Genomic DNA, 13,833 nt, shown 5'->3' with positions numbered 1-13,833 from the left:
AAAGGAAAAAAAAATACTTGTGATTTCTCCAATTGAAATGGAAAGCCCAAAAGGAAAGGGAAAAAAATGTTCAAAGTAGCAGAGTCTCTGATTGTTCAAATTCTTAAAATATGGTGTAACATACAATCTCATAAAACACTAAATGAAAGGAAAAAGCGGGGAGGGAAGTCATTTTTTTTTTTTTTTTTTTTTTTGTATTCCCTCAAGAAAGCACAAAGAGACAGATGGCTCAAATGAGAGAGTCCCTGGTCAGATAAGTTCTTAATAATCTTCCTTTGCTTTGACAAAGGAAACTATGTAGTGAACTGTGTAATAACTTTGTTCTCCTGGGAGAAAGCACAACAGTGAGGAGAGAAAGATGCCTAAAAATGGCCACATCTTTGACAACCTAGGCTATAATGCTTCATTTTGTTAAGTAATAAAAGAATAATAAGAGTCTCTTTTGTACCTGTGCTATCCTTATTTGGATATAAAGACACAAGTACAAAATAGTATGATTTCTATGTTTTTGTTTTTGTTGTTGTTGTTCTTTCTGTTATATAATGAGGAGTGAATAAAGAAGCTTGTTTTTACTCTGTCTCTGGGAAATGATTAAAAAAAAAAAAAAAGGAAAGAAAGCAGAAATAGCCCAAACCAACAGAATGTTAAAATAAATCCAAGGTTCTAAATTATTATCTCATACAGAATTGCTTGTGGAGCTCCAATTTAATCCATCAACTTAGACTAAATTCCAGATTTTCAGCTGCTATAGTCAATAATATTTATGGTGTGAGATTGTGGGCTAATTAGTATTAATCCTGTCAACCATTCCTAATTGGAAGATAAAAGTTTCCCCTTTTCAGACACTTAACACTGATGCCCTTATGGTATAATAACAGAAAATGTTGAGTAAAAAAAAATGAATTTAAAGGAAGCATATATCCAATGCCTGACTCCTTCTTCAGAACATACTAAAATAAAACAACAAAAAACAAACAAGCAAACAAAAAACACCAAAGAGATTTGTTCATTGCAAGATGTAGGGTATGGTGGAAGATGGTTTCCTGACATTGACACTTGGTTATGTGAACTTCCTCAAGTTACTTAACTTCACTGCACCATAATTTCCTCAAATTATATAAAAATAGGTTGCACTTCTGTGGGATGCTATGAGGTTTAAATATGAAGGTAAATATAACATATAAAACAGTTGATACATTTTAGCTCCTCTCCTTACTACACATTATGACTATAAAATTTGTGACATGTAAAGAAATCTGAAATGAACCAGAAGAAATGACACACTTAATTCACATATTCCAGCAGTATCAACCAGAGATTGGCCACCCCAGTCTATCGGCTAATTCCAGCCCATGTCTGCTTTCCTAAATAAAGTTTTAATTGGAATTCATGCCGTCTTCTTTACACTCTACCTATCCCTGAATTCAGGTTTCAGTAGCAGAACTGTGCATTTGCAACAGACTGTGTGGCCTTTAACTCTAGAATCTTTACTCTTTGTCTGTTAAATAAAAACGGTTGTGGACCTTATTTTGAAAAAGAGAGAGGCTAGCAAAAATTCTTGAAAATTTCTAAAGTTGTAAAATAAAAAAGATAAAATCCAGAAATGTGTATATTCCTAGAATTAATATATTCAACTTGCTATGAGACTAATAATCACTTAATATATCCATCTCCAAAGATTGTTTCTACTCAATAACTTAGGTGAAAATGGAATATACATGTTATGACTCACTTTGTTGGACTCCAAAATATTTGTAATAGCTGTACTCTTAGAAAATATAAAAGCTCAATAAATTGACAAAGCATCTTGACTAGGCCAAGCATTTTTAGACTCTCAGGGCATTGCCTTCCCTCCAACCTCTGTCTATAATGGCCTCTTTTCTTCTGTAACAATTGTCTCAAAACGGCAATTAATATTTCCAAGGGAAAGTATCATTTATATTGGTGAAAGAAACTTTAAGTATCATTTTATTTGGTTAAAGACTTCCATATTAAAAAGAAGAAACTGAGACTCAGAAGAACGAAGTGAACTAAGTCCACACTGCTGATCAACACCAGAGCAGAGACAGGGAATGCGGTCACTGTGCTCCTTCCCTCCAGTGACCCATTTTAAGACACCACATTGCTTCTCCTATTTGGCTAACCTGTGTACGAATCCCAGGATATTTATGCATATATTATTCTCCATTTTGAGATTTTTAAATTCTGTTCCCACCCCTTCGACCCCAGTTCAAATAAGTCCTACCTAAAGAAAAATTATCAAGTTTAAATTTTCACTCTTATAATTTGGGAAAGAGTTGTGCACACAAATTGCTGCCACTTTAGTTTCTCATACTAGCTCTCATCCTCTTATGATGTCTTTTCCGTGGTCACAGCTCTTCTGATAGAAGTTGCTGGTTTATAACCAAAGCTTATCTATTGACCTAGGATGTCACCTCTTTCTGACGCACTTTCAGCTCTGCTTCCCAGTAATAGTTGACTTCCTTTTATAATTCTCACCACTCCTTATTCCCCTGAAGATGTTTTCTGTAGCCCTCTTCCTGTCTTTCCAACCTCTCTTCTTCCACTCTCTGAGGCCATCTTCTCTATAGACTTCTTTTGTGATGTAATGTCTCTCAAAATTTACCTGTAATCAGGAATTTTACTACTCTTAATTTAGATCATACCCAAGAGTATGGTTCATAGTCCTAAGTTCAGATAGCGTTGTGACAGAGGTTTCAAGTGAATTTCCAGATCAAGCTCCAATTAAATTTATTTAGTATTTCATCTATTCACCTATACCAGTAAATAATATTATTATTGTCCCTAGACTCCTGGGTTGTATTTTTTTATTTTATTTATTTGAGGTAGGGAGTCTCACTTTGCCGGCCAGGCTGGAGTGTAGTGGCACGATCACAGCTCATCACAGCCTTGACGTCCTGGGTTCAGACATTCCTCCCACCTCAACCTCCAGGGTAGATAAGATTACAGGCATACACCAACAGGCCCAGTTAATGTTTTGATTTTTTTGTTGAGACAAGGACTTGCTGCTTTGTCTATGCTGGTCTTGAACTCCTGGGCTCAAGTGATTCTCTCGCCTCGACCTTCCAAAGTGCCAGGATTACAGGTGTGAGTCACTGTGCCCAGCCTATTAATTTATTTTATTTTATTATTTTATTGTATGATCATGGGCTACTTGTGAGGATTTGTTACATAGGTATATTATGTGAGACTTGGGCTTCCGAAAAGCCCAAGTCTGCCACACCCTCGGTAGTGAGCATGGTACCCAATGGGTGGTTTTGCATTTCTTATTCTTCCTCCATTCCTTCCTTCTTTAACAAGACCCAGTGTCTGTTAGTCTCATCCTTGTGCCTGTGTTTGCTTAGTGCTTAGTATGAGTGAGAACATGCAGTCTCTAGATTGCTGTTGGTATGACAAGTCTACCATTTGATCCAACAATCCCACTTCTGGGAGCATACCCAAATGAGTATAAACTGTTCTACCAAAAAGATATTTGCACTAATATGTTTATTGAAGTACTATTCACAATAGCATAAACTTGTAACTAACCCATGTGCCCATCAACAGTGAACTGGATAAATAAAATGTGGTACATACATACTATGGAATACTACTCAGTGACAAAAAAATAACAGAATCATTGCATTTGCAACAACATTCTGAGTCCTAATTTTTTTTAAAAAATCTCTCTCCCATGTGCTTTCCTGCTCTTTTATTCTACTTTTCTCCCTTCCTTAATTTCTTGTTTCTCTCCCTAACCATAACATTATACGGATTATCAACCACATTATATTTCCTACTTCACTAAACTCTTCATTTTTTTTTCCTGTTTATACTATTGTCATCTTACTGATCCAAACATCATACACTTCCCTCGTTTTGTGTAGGGATACAATCTCAGGAGGCAGTTGTGACAATCTAATAGAAAGTGTTCAGTAAAGTTTACCACTGATGCTGTTTTACTCAGAGAAAAGCATTCTCAAATAATGTGAAACTGTACTACTAGAAGTAGAAACCAGGAAAATTCTAATGAAATCTAGTACATCCATAACATAATTTTGAGCTCAAAAAGACTAAACTAAAATTATGTTAGTAAGTGAATTTTCATTTGTAATGTGAGTATAGGCAGTGTATCTTTAAGTTGAATTTATTTTGCACTATGTGTCAAAACATCATGCTAAGCACTTTACCTATATTAACTAACTTAATTTTCCCAAACTACCCACATGTTAAGAAACCTTATTTTACCCATTTTGCAGATGAGAAAAATAATATCGAAATAACTTGTTAAGAAGTAGAGGGTAGATTTAAACTCAATAGAGCCTAGGCTCTTAACTACAAGACTACAAGGCCATACTGGAAATGTAAATTATTTTTTGAAATAAAAAACTCACTAGGTATGCCTAATATATTTTTATTTGCTTATTTATTCATTCAGCTTTTCTTTTTTTCTCAAAACCAAGTCTGAGATAGACAGTGTTCAGCCTGAGTTACATCAGTGATGATATACACATGTCTTTTGCCTCATGGAGCTGCTGATGGGTTCAATGCAAAATGAGGAGAATAATAAAAAAAAAAATCCAAGATCTGTTGTTTGAGCAAGTAAATGGATGGTGGCTTTTTTTTTTTTACTGAGAATGGTGAGACTTAGGATTGTCCTGTCTCATATCAGTGTCCAATTAATTTAGCAAGAATAAACAATTTTTTTCACACTAATACCTGCTGTTGTTTAATGCCAAGATATACTAATAGATTGGAGGTAGGAAATTGCTATGAATCAAATTCTATCAACGTATTTATTATTTTTTGCTGGAATAATTTTATGAAGAGAAACTTCCCCTCCCTCATCTGCTACTCACTTGCACAATTTCATTTAACTGACTACTTAATATAGAAAGAATATGTGGAAGAAATGCTTATTTTCCTTAATTTACCAGTTTTTAAGATAAAATAAGTTTTTTATATCTCCCAAAAGTAATAAGTATAATTGTGTATGCATATATATATGAATGTGTATTATACTCATGAATTTAAATAAGTTCGATGTGATTCAATTCTTAGCAAATTTTGTATTTTTCAAAGATCAAATTTCTCCATTTTGGCCAGTATTAACCACTTTAGTTGATTGTTGATTACTCTGGAAATTTTATTTACACTTAAAAAAAAATAGGATGACACTTCTGATAACTTAAAAATATTGAGTCAATTTTAATACTTTTAATTCAAATTCAGGGCAAAAGATTGCACTTAGAACCCTCTATATTACCTTATTTCTACTCTTCCTTTTGTATACACAGAGAATCTTTATTTTTCAGGACACAGAGAATAAAATAGCTAAAATATCTCATGATTACTTATTTTTAATTGCAAATTACGCACACAATGTTCCAGAATAGCATTGCAAATTCTTAACATATTACAAATATACTTAAAATACATAGCATAATTGATACAAATAATTTTTTTTCAATTGATATCTTCACCTCCATTTTTTTATAGTGATACACAAAAACTGCTATATATTATACTCTTGCTCTTTAACTTGCATTTAGTTTTATTTCTAGAATTAGCTATATATATGATTATCACTGAATCTTTATGTTAATATCTCTTTATTTTGTGGTCTGGAGCTTTTTCTCTAGCATATTCCTCAGCAATGGCACATGGAAATTATGTGTCTCAAGTGTTTGCGTGCTGACAATAGCTTATCTGCATAGTTTTATTGTTTTGAACATCTTAAATAACCTTCCATTCTCTTGTGGCAAAGGTATTGCCCTTGAAAAGTCCAAGAATAATCTAATTTTATCTCTCTTGCAAGTTCTTGCTCTTTTTGCTGATTATTATTATTATTATTTACTAAAAGTAGCTATTTTTTTAAGTACTATATCTACACTTTGGTTTTTCTGAACAGATATCTTTTCTGAGTACACAATGTGCCCTTTCAGTATATAGTTTCAAGAACTTTTTTAAAACTTTATAATCATTACATTGAATCCTAGTTCAGTTTTGTTTTGCACTCTCTTTTTATAAGTTCTATGAGTTTATTCTTTGTAACTTTCTATTTCTTACAAGGAATTATCATTTTTTAACTTTGTGTTTCTTTTAGATTACACTGCATAACAAATTATTTTTTCTTATTTTTAATAATTTACTTCATACAGATTTATTTTGTTTGTATATCTTGTATAAATTTTTTATTATCTTAGTTGTTTTGAAATAGTATACTACTTTTTTTGTTTTGTGGGAATGCCTTTTTGGTATGATTTTATTGTTTTTACATGTTGTTTAGTTCAATATTATATTTTTCATACAAATTTTACAAAAAAATAAGATCTTGAATATTTTATGTTGCTCATTTTTATTGCAAGATCAGTTTTCTAACTTTATAAATGGAAGCTTAGTTCAGAATAGCTCTTCTAACTACTCTGTTTTCCTATTGATATCTATTCTCTGCTGTTTACAAGAATGTTAAAAAATTATGGTGGCTTGCTTCCTAAAATTTCTGCTTGTGTTTCACTTTTGCAATTCTCCAAAACTTCTACATACTAAATAAAAAATGTGTATGTATATGCATGACGGAATCACAGGAGAATGATTATACAATAACACAATGAGGTTCAATTGTTTATATACACTTCTTCATAGGGGAAAGGGAGATGGCACATGTAGAAGCAAATTATTTTCAGGGGAAATAGAAAAGCCCAAAGAACAATGCTTTGGGACACATTTCCTCTGAGCTCTGGGATAAATGTCTATAAGGTGATGTGTGGTACTTCATTGTGAGCAAAGGTTGTCTTATGCACATAAAGTCTCCCAGGTGGTCTCTCTCAGAACTGTCCTGAGAAGAACAGATATAAAGTTCTGTTTGGGCATGATGATGACTCCAAGTCTCTTCTCTGGTAATTAATCTTTCCTGGTTATTTGATGAGATTTCAAGGAGTGGAGCCTTAAGACAACTGCATTTCATTTGGAAAGAAGTTTCCCTAATTAGATAAGGAAATTCAAGAAGGAGTCCTTCTACATGCCTCAGCAAAGAAAGAGGATCACAGAGACAGGGGGCTGGGAAAGGTCTGAGAGAGAGAACTTGGTACTGAGACCTTTCTTTTTTTTTTTTTTTTTTAATTCAAAGCACTCAATGTGCCAAAATGCCAAATTTTGGGTTATTGTTTTCTGAGCCCCCAAAACATGAGTTTCCCATAACATTTTGAGAATTAAGACTATTCACTCATTTATTATTTATTCACTGATTTATTATTAAATTATTCATTCATTTTTGTTACATTTAACATATATTTATTAATCATTTTTAATGTCCCTGACTTAGTGGTTAGGTAGTGAGCAAAATGATTAAATTCCTGCTCCAATAACGTTTACATTAAGTAGTGGGAGGTCAACAATAAACACATGTACAAATATATGATATGTCAGACAAGGATAAATACTATACAAAGTTAAGCAAAATAATGACATGGATGATAATTACTGCAAGTGACAAGTTTCCATACAAAAATGATATCTGAGCAAAAACCTAACTCAAGCAAGAAAGTCATGTGAATATTTGAAAGCAGCATCAGTCACTCATTCACTTATGTCACAAAAATTTTAGAGTTCTACTAAGACTGAAGATAAAATTAGTAAGAGTCACTGTACAAAAGAAATTCAAAACAACTAATATATTTTATAGTTTTCCTCATTACATAAATGTCACACAGATATTAGTTGAGTGATGATCATCTTCTAAAACTATTTTTAAAAACCCTATGTACTTTAAGATTTAAAGGAAGAAGTAAATTTAAATCAACTCTTAGTATCATCAAGACAATAATTGACTTCTTACAATTTTTTAAAAATCTCATGGTACTTAAGTCATTTTCAAATTCTCAAAGTGAGTTTATTAGAGAATTGTTGTGTAGATTGAGTATAGAGATTTATTCTTAACCACATGGAGTTTTCTTTTTTCCTATTGATTGTTTGATTCTTTTTTTTTTCTTCTCTTCTAAGATGGAAGTTTCCTTAACAATCCTTCTGAGGCATACTAAAGAGAAGTAGCACAAGCAGAGAAAGGTTGGTGTTCTCTTCCTAAGAAAAGGAAGATTTTGTAATGAGAGCACATAGCACAGAGTCTCCCTCAAGGCAGAAGAATAAGAGCTTAGCTTCTCAACTCTGCATGTGAAATGATTCACTAATTAGTAGTCCTAAATGTTAGGGAAAGAGAGCTGGAGAAATAAAAGCTGCTTATATGATGTTTGGTGTATGATGAAAGTGTTACATAAAACTTTGCTTCTTCATGGAAAATACCATTCTGTAAAAATCTGGTGCTATAAACTGTTACTTAAGCGGGTTTCTACAGCTGCAGACTGATTAAAACCCAGCAGGTAAAGCTATAATAAACAAATACCACCTGCTGCTGGAACAGGTGTTTGTGTCCTCATTTAGAAACCAAACTAAATGAGAGGATGCAGAGGGGTTAGAAGAGACCATTGCCTGGATTACCAAGAGCCTGACATTCTGTAATTCATTACTGTGTGTCCTTGAACTTAATGCCGTGTGTTTTTACTTGCCAGGTTAGTTGATGATGCCTCAAGGATTAAACTTCGATACAATTAAGAAGACCTATATCCTCTCCCGGTAGGATTCTTCACATTCAGTGTCTATATTTTTTTCCCTTTGTTTTATTGTTGATCTCTCTTCACCCTGCACTACTTAAAATCAATTACAGGACACAAATTATTGAGAAAAGTTTCTTTTACCTTCTAACACAAAATAAAAAGAAACTAAATACCACAAATTAAAGAACAGAATATACTGGATAGCATAATATGAAATGTAGTAAGTAACTTATAAATATTATTGTTATGTGATATTAAATTCTCCTCTTGGTTTCTCTTTTTTATTGCTCACTACTATTCCAATACTAATACACTATTTGCTGAGAAGATTTTTAAAATATTATAATTATTGCTTCAAAGATTTGTGGCCTCTTCTTTCTGTTTAAACAGTGTGAATTCATGGTCATCATTTTAGAATGAAACTGAGAAAGCATAATTTGCAAAACTGCTTGCCCAAGATTTGAGCAAATTTGGTCAAAGGTAAACCTTCCACATCATCTTCCCTGAGGAGTTCCGGGCACACAAGTTACCAAAGTAACAAGATTTACTCAAATCTTGGGCAAGGCTCAAGAAATCATGGGCAAATGCTTTTCCCAACTTATTTACAGTAGCTGCTGTTTTGTGCTCATGGTGTGTCTGAATTATTTGATCAATATTGTTGTTAAGATTGAATAAAAGAAGTAAATATAAAAATGCTTGAACTCAGCCAGGCTCGGTGGCTCAGCCTGTAATCCTGTGCCTTTGGGAGGCTGAGGTGAGTGGATTGTTTGAGCCCGCGGGTTCAAGACCCGCCTGGGCAGTGAGACCTCATCTCTACACTAAATCAAAAAATCAGCCGGGCATGGTAGCGCATGCCTGTAGTTCCAGCTATTTGGAAGGCTGAGGCGGAAGGATCGCCAGAGCCCAGCAGGTCGAGGCTGCAGTGCCCGGGAGCGGCCACTGCACTCCAGTCTGGGCGACGGAGTGAGACTCCAACTCAAAAAATAAAAAAATAAAAAAATAAAAAAAATGCTTGGACTGAATCAGATTGCTATATGAATATAAAAGAAAGTTGTGATAGCAATTTTGCTTAAAGTCTATAGTAAATAGAACTGCATTTCAAAATAAGTTGTGAAGCTCTTGCCAAAGACTTGCAAAAAAGATAAAGGGAAGATTTTTTTGACTTTTATGACTTTCTGACAGGGATTAGGGGCTGAGCAAAAAGAGCTTTCAGGAGACCACCTGGGAAGATATTATTTATGCCCTTAAGTTTTGGGATGACAGTGACAATATGTAATATTTCATAGTCACACATAGGTAATAGGAAAGGCAAAACACAACTGGTAGCTGCTTTGAGAGCAGAGTAGAAAGGAAACCACTGCCATGGGTAGCTTGTGTGTCCAAATCTTGTCAGGGCAGATGATGTGAAAGGTTTACCTTTGACCAGATTTGAATCATGGGCAACAGAAGATATAAGGATACTCCTGTCCTGTACTTGAGAGCTTCATGGAAGGATGCTTTAGTTAGCAATGCTGGGTTATTGCTGTAAAGACATAAACTCTCAGACACCTAAGATAAAATTGTATTTTTGCTCTTAAAAAGTCCAAGCAGTAGGAAGGGCAATTTTTTTTTTCTTTTAGCCTTTTAGGCATCCAACGTCCTACTCTAGGTGATTGAATTCTTCTTCACCCAGCAGGCTACTGGAAAGGCATACCTTCTTACTTAGTTTGATCTACAAGAGGTATACATTGGATCCGTTCATATTACATGTCCCCATAGATATCCCAAATATAACCCCTTGCTAAAGTGCCACTTTGAAGAACACCTCTGTACTATGAAAGGGGAGCATATCTGTTTGGTTGTTGTTTATATGTCCCTTTCATAATGAACCCTAAACTAGCAAGGGGGATCTTTAAGTGCTTCATGTCTGGTGAATATGAAAAGGTTTATCAAGGACAAAGAGGTCCTCAGTCCCATTAAGGGAATGGAGCTAAAAAATGTCCTGCAATAGAGCATGTAAGTGAATTCCCAAGGAATTCAGAACAGTACTCATGAATAAAAGTGTCAGTAATAAAAAATCTTTACAGCCTGAGAAAATATTGATGCAGTGCGGGTCAAACCACTCTTTTCTTGCTCTCTTAACACTTTTTTTTTTTTTTTTAACTTTTCACATCCTCAAACCCAGTCCCACACTGTTGGAGTTAGAAGTGACTGGTAGCAAAATGGAGAAAAAAATAAACAGAGAAAAGTAGGCAAATAATCTACTCCATCCCTCTTACCTATAATCCTACAGCCTTGTCAGGGTAGAAAATAAGAGTAGCTTGAAATACAGTTTAATTTTTGTTTTCCTTTATTGTTTTATTAATATTATACTGTATTGCATGTTAATTAATATCAAGAGAACTTTTTATTCCCTGAAAATAAAGCAACAACAACAAAAATTCCACACAAGACTAACATTTCATTTCATAACCTTCATCCAATAACATGGAAAATATCTTCCAAAGAGAATATATTTAAAGAGGTATTTTAAAAATGGTTAATTTATTACTATATCTCATGAGTTATGCCTGTTCAACCTCAGATAAAATTAATAAAACATAATGTATTAACTATACAAAAGGAAATATTTAGCAGGCATTTAAAGTTAAAAGTTACAGTTCTTCACTTTCTTGTTTTATGAGTACTGATCTCCATATCTATGACATTTATTAATTGTATGTACTTATTTGAATATTCTTTTCTTCCTGAGTACAAAGTGAGTATTCTTTAATTATTGGTGATTTGTCATCATCAAGAGTTTCAGAATCACTTTCATATAACATAATTAGACAAGAGATAGGACATATTAGAAAAACAGACTCTCTTCTTCAGCTTTCCTAACACTTTTCCCTCTTTTCCAGGCGAAATTGATCAATTGTTCTTGCCTTTAACTCAGTAACTTATACACATTTGTTTCTGCTGTTGGACTTGAGCACTTGGAAGGCAGAAATTTCAAGTTCTTTTTATCTTCAATAATTCCTGATATGTAGAGGGCCTAGTAATTAGGTGGATTCAATGGTTCAAAAAGAGGCTGAAAGTTGAGGTTTTATTTTCTAAAATCTTTGAAATTCTGTCTCTTTTTCTTTTAATGAATTACCTTCTCTCCTAAAAGTAGAACACTGGAAAAAATAGTTAATTGAGGCTTTTAGATCTAGAGTTCCTATTAATTAATGTTTTAATGAGTATAGATATAGAGGATGGATGCAGACTTTGACAAAATGCCTGCCCTGATATCATAATGAAATTTAAGATGTCAAGAAGTCCCTGTAGTAGAGACTAACATAATTCAGAATTCTGTGTTTCTTTCTCCTATATATGTCAATTTGAAAGTGATAAACGTATTATCGTGGAGTTGAATAACCCTGAGAAAGGATTAGTAGAAGAAGGAATAGCATTTCCAATGGGATATTTAGCCTTGGAAAAAGGCAGCATGTTTCAAATTTATAGTAATGATGCCCTGTGCTCAGAAGAACTTTCTGGGTGTCTATGTCTTCTCTTTCAAATTTTAAAATCTGTATTGTAATTTGCCTTCAAAGTCCAATTATGAGACACTTCTGATTTCAGTGTGAGAAAACAGAAGGCTTTTCAAATGAATCATGTTGTTATTAATCCAGACCCACAAGTTTTTGTTAAATTTGAGATTAAATGAAAATTATTTAAGATTTTTAATCCTTTAAAAGGAAGTAGTATGACACAAACTCAGAGCTTAGCATCTGTTGCCATTGCCAACCTAACTGATTATCTGAGAAAAGCAGGTTGTACAGAAATGACAAAGTATGATTTTACAGAAGTATATCATCAAGGTGTTAAATTAACTATGAAGTAATCTCAGAGCTTCCAAATGTTCAGAGTCCTTCTGTTAGATGTGAAAAGAAAGTGAATGCAATATGTTCAATATTTTTTTCTACACTCTTCCTTTGTCTTTCGAGGTCACCAAAATTATTTCTATTTGCCATTTTCCTTCCTATTAGGTAGCACATCAGAGTAACTGCCTCACTGAATTTATTTGATGCTGGACATTTATGACTTGCTGGACTTTTAGTGCTTAAGGCTGTTCCTAGCACATTCACTAATTATGTTTAAATAGGAGCTTGCTCTTGGAAAATGGCAAATCTGGATTTTTAGAGCAGAACAGTTAAAACAGCATTGATGCAAATCCAAGAAGAGTGAGGTTAAACTTGAAACCCGTTCAGCCGAGTATGACACTGCAACAGAAAAGCAATTAATTTGCTCATATTTTCCATCGCATGTTTCAAGGTTTCCATATTTATAGCTACCCTTAAATACGCCTTTCCTCTAACATGTTTGCCATTCATTATTGGTCAAATAGACAACCTCAGCAATTTAAATGCAGACCTACTGTGCTTTGTTGTTCCTGTTCAGTGATGTAAGAACAAAATTTGACATTTGCCATTCTTCTCTCTACGACCAATACCAAAACCTATCTTGCTGTTGTCTCTGCACTTTAAAAAATGGTGTAAAATGGCAGGGAAAACTTTTATCATAAATACAATGTCAGAGTAAGAGAGAGAGTAGAGTCATGGATTTTAGTCTGATTTTTTTTTTGTCTCTAGCTTATGTTATTCATTTAGGCAAGCCACTTAAACTTCTTTGAGTCTTAGTTTTACTATTCATGAAATGAGAAAATAAGTGGAAATTTTGCTTTTTCCTAAAATTGAGCAAGCGTTCCATCATTATTATTACCTTTAATTTCTGTTTACTTTCCTTTATTGAAGTATAACTTTAACAGTAAAAGTTCCCAAATCTGAAGTGAACAGATTAATAAATATTTAAGTATGCATGGACCTGTGCAGCCACCACTCAGATCAAAGTGTAGGTTTCCAGCCCTTTGTTGGTTCCCTTGTTTCCCTACTGAATCCATATTCTTTACCATTTTCTAGACTTCTGACTTAGCTTTGTTTTTTCCTGCTTTTGAACTTTATGTAAATGGAATTATTTAGTATGTGTTTTTTTTTTTTCCTGTGCATGTTTTCTTTTGTTCAACAGTTCATCTGTAAAAGTAATCCATGCTGTTTTGAGTAGTGATAGTTTGCTCTTCTCCATTGTTATGATATATCCCATTGTAAATAGTATTCAGGTTTTGACTATCAAGAAGTTTAAGTGACTTGCCTAAATTAGTGACTTGTCTTATCATGAATAAGACTCTTTTTTTTTTTTTTTTGAGTTGGAGTCTCACTCTGTC

This window comes from Carlito syrichta, unplaced genomic scaffold, assembly GCF_000164805.1.
Source record: "Carlito syrichta isolate Samal-C Ts95f unplaced genomic scaffold, Tarsius_syrichta-2.0.1 Scaffold316276, whole genome shotgun sequence".
Lineage (NCBI taxonomy): Eukaryota > Metazoa > Chordata > Mammalia > Primates > Tarsiidae > Carlito > Carlito syrichta.
The sequence above is the reverse complement of the archived record's forward strand: the minus strand, read 5'-3'. Positions refer to the sequence as shown.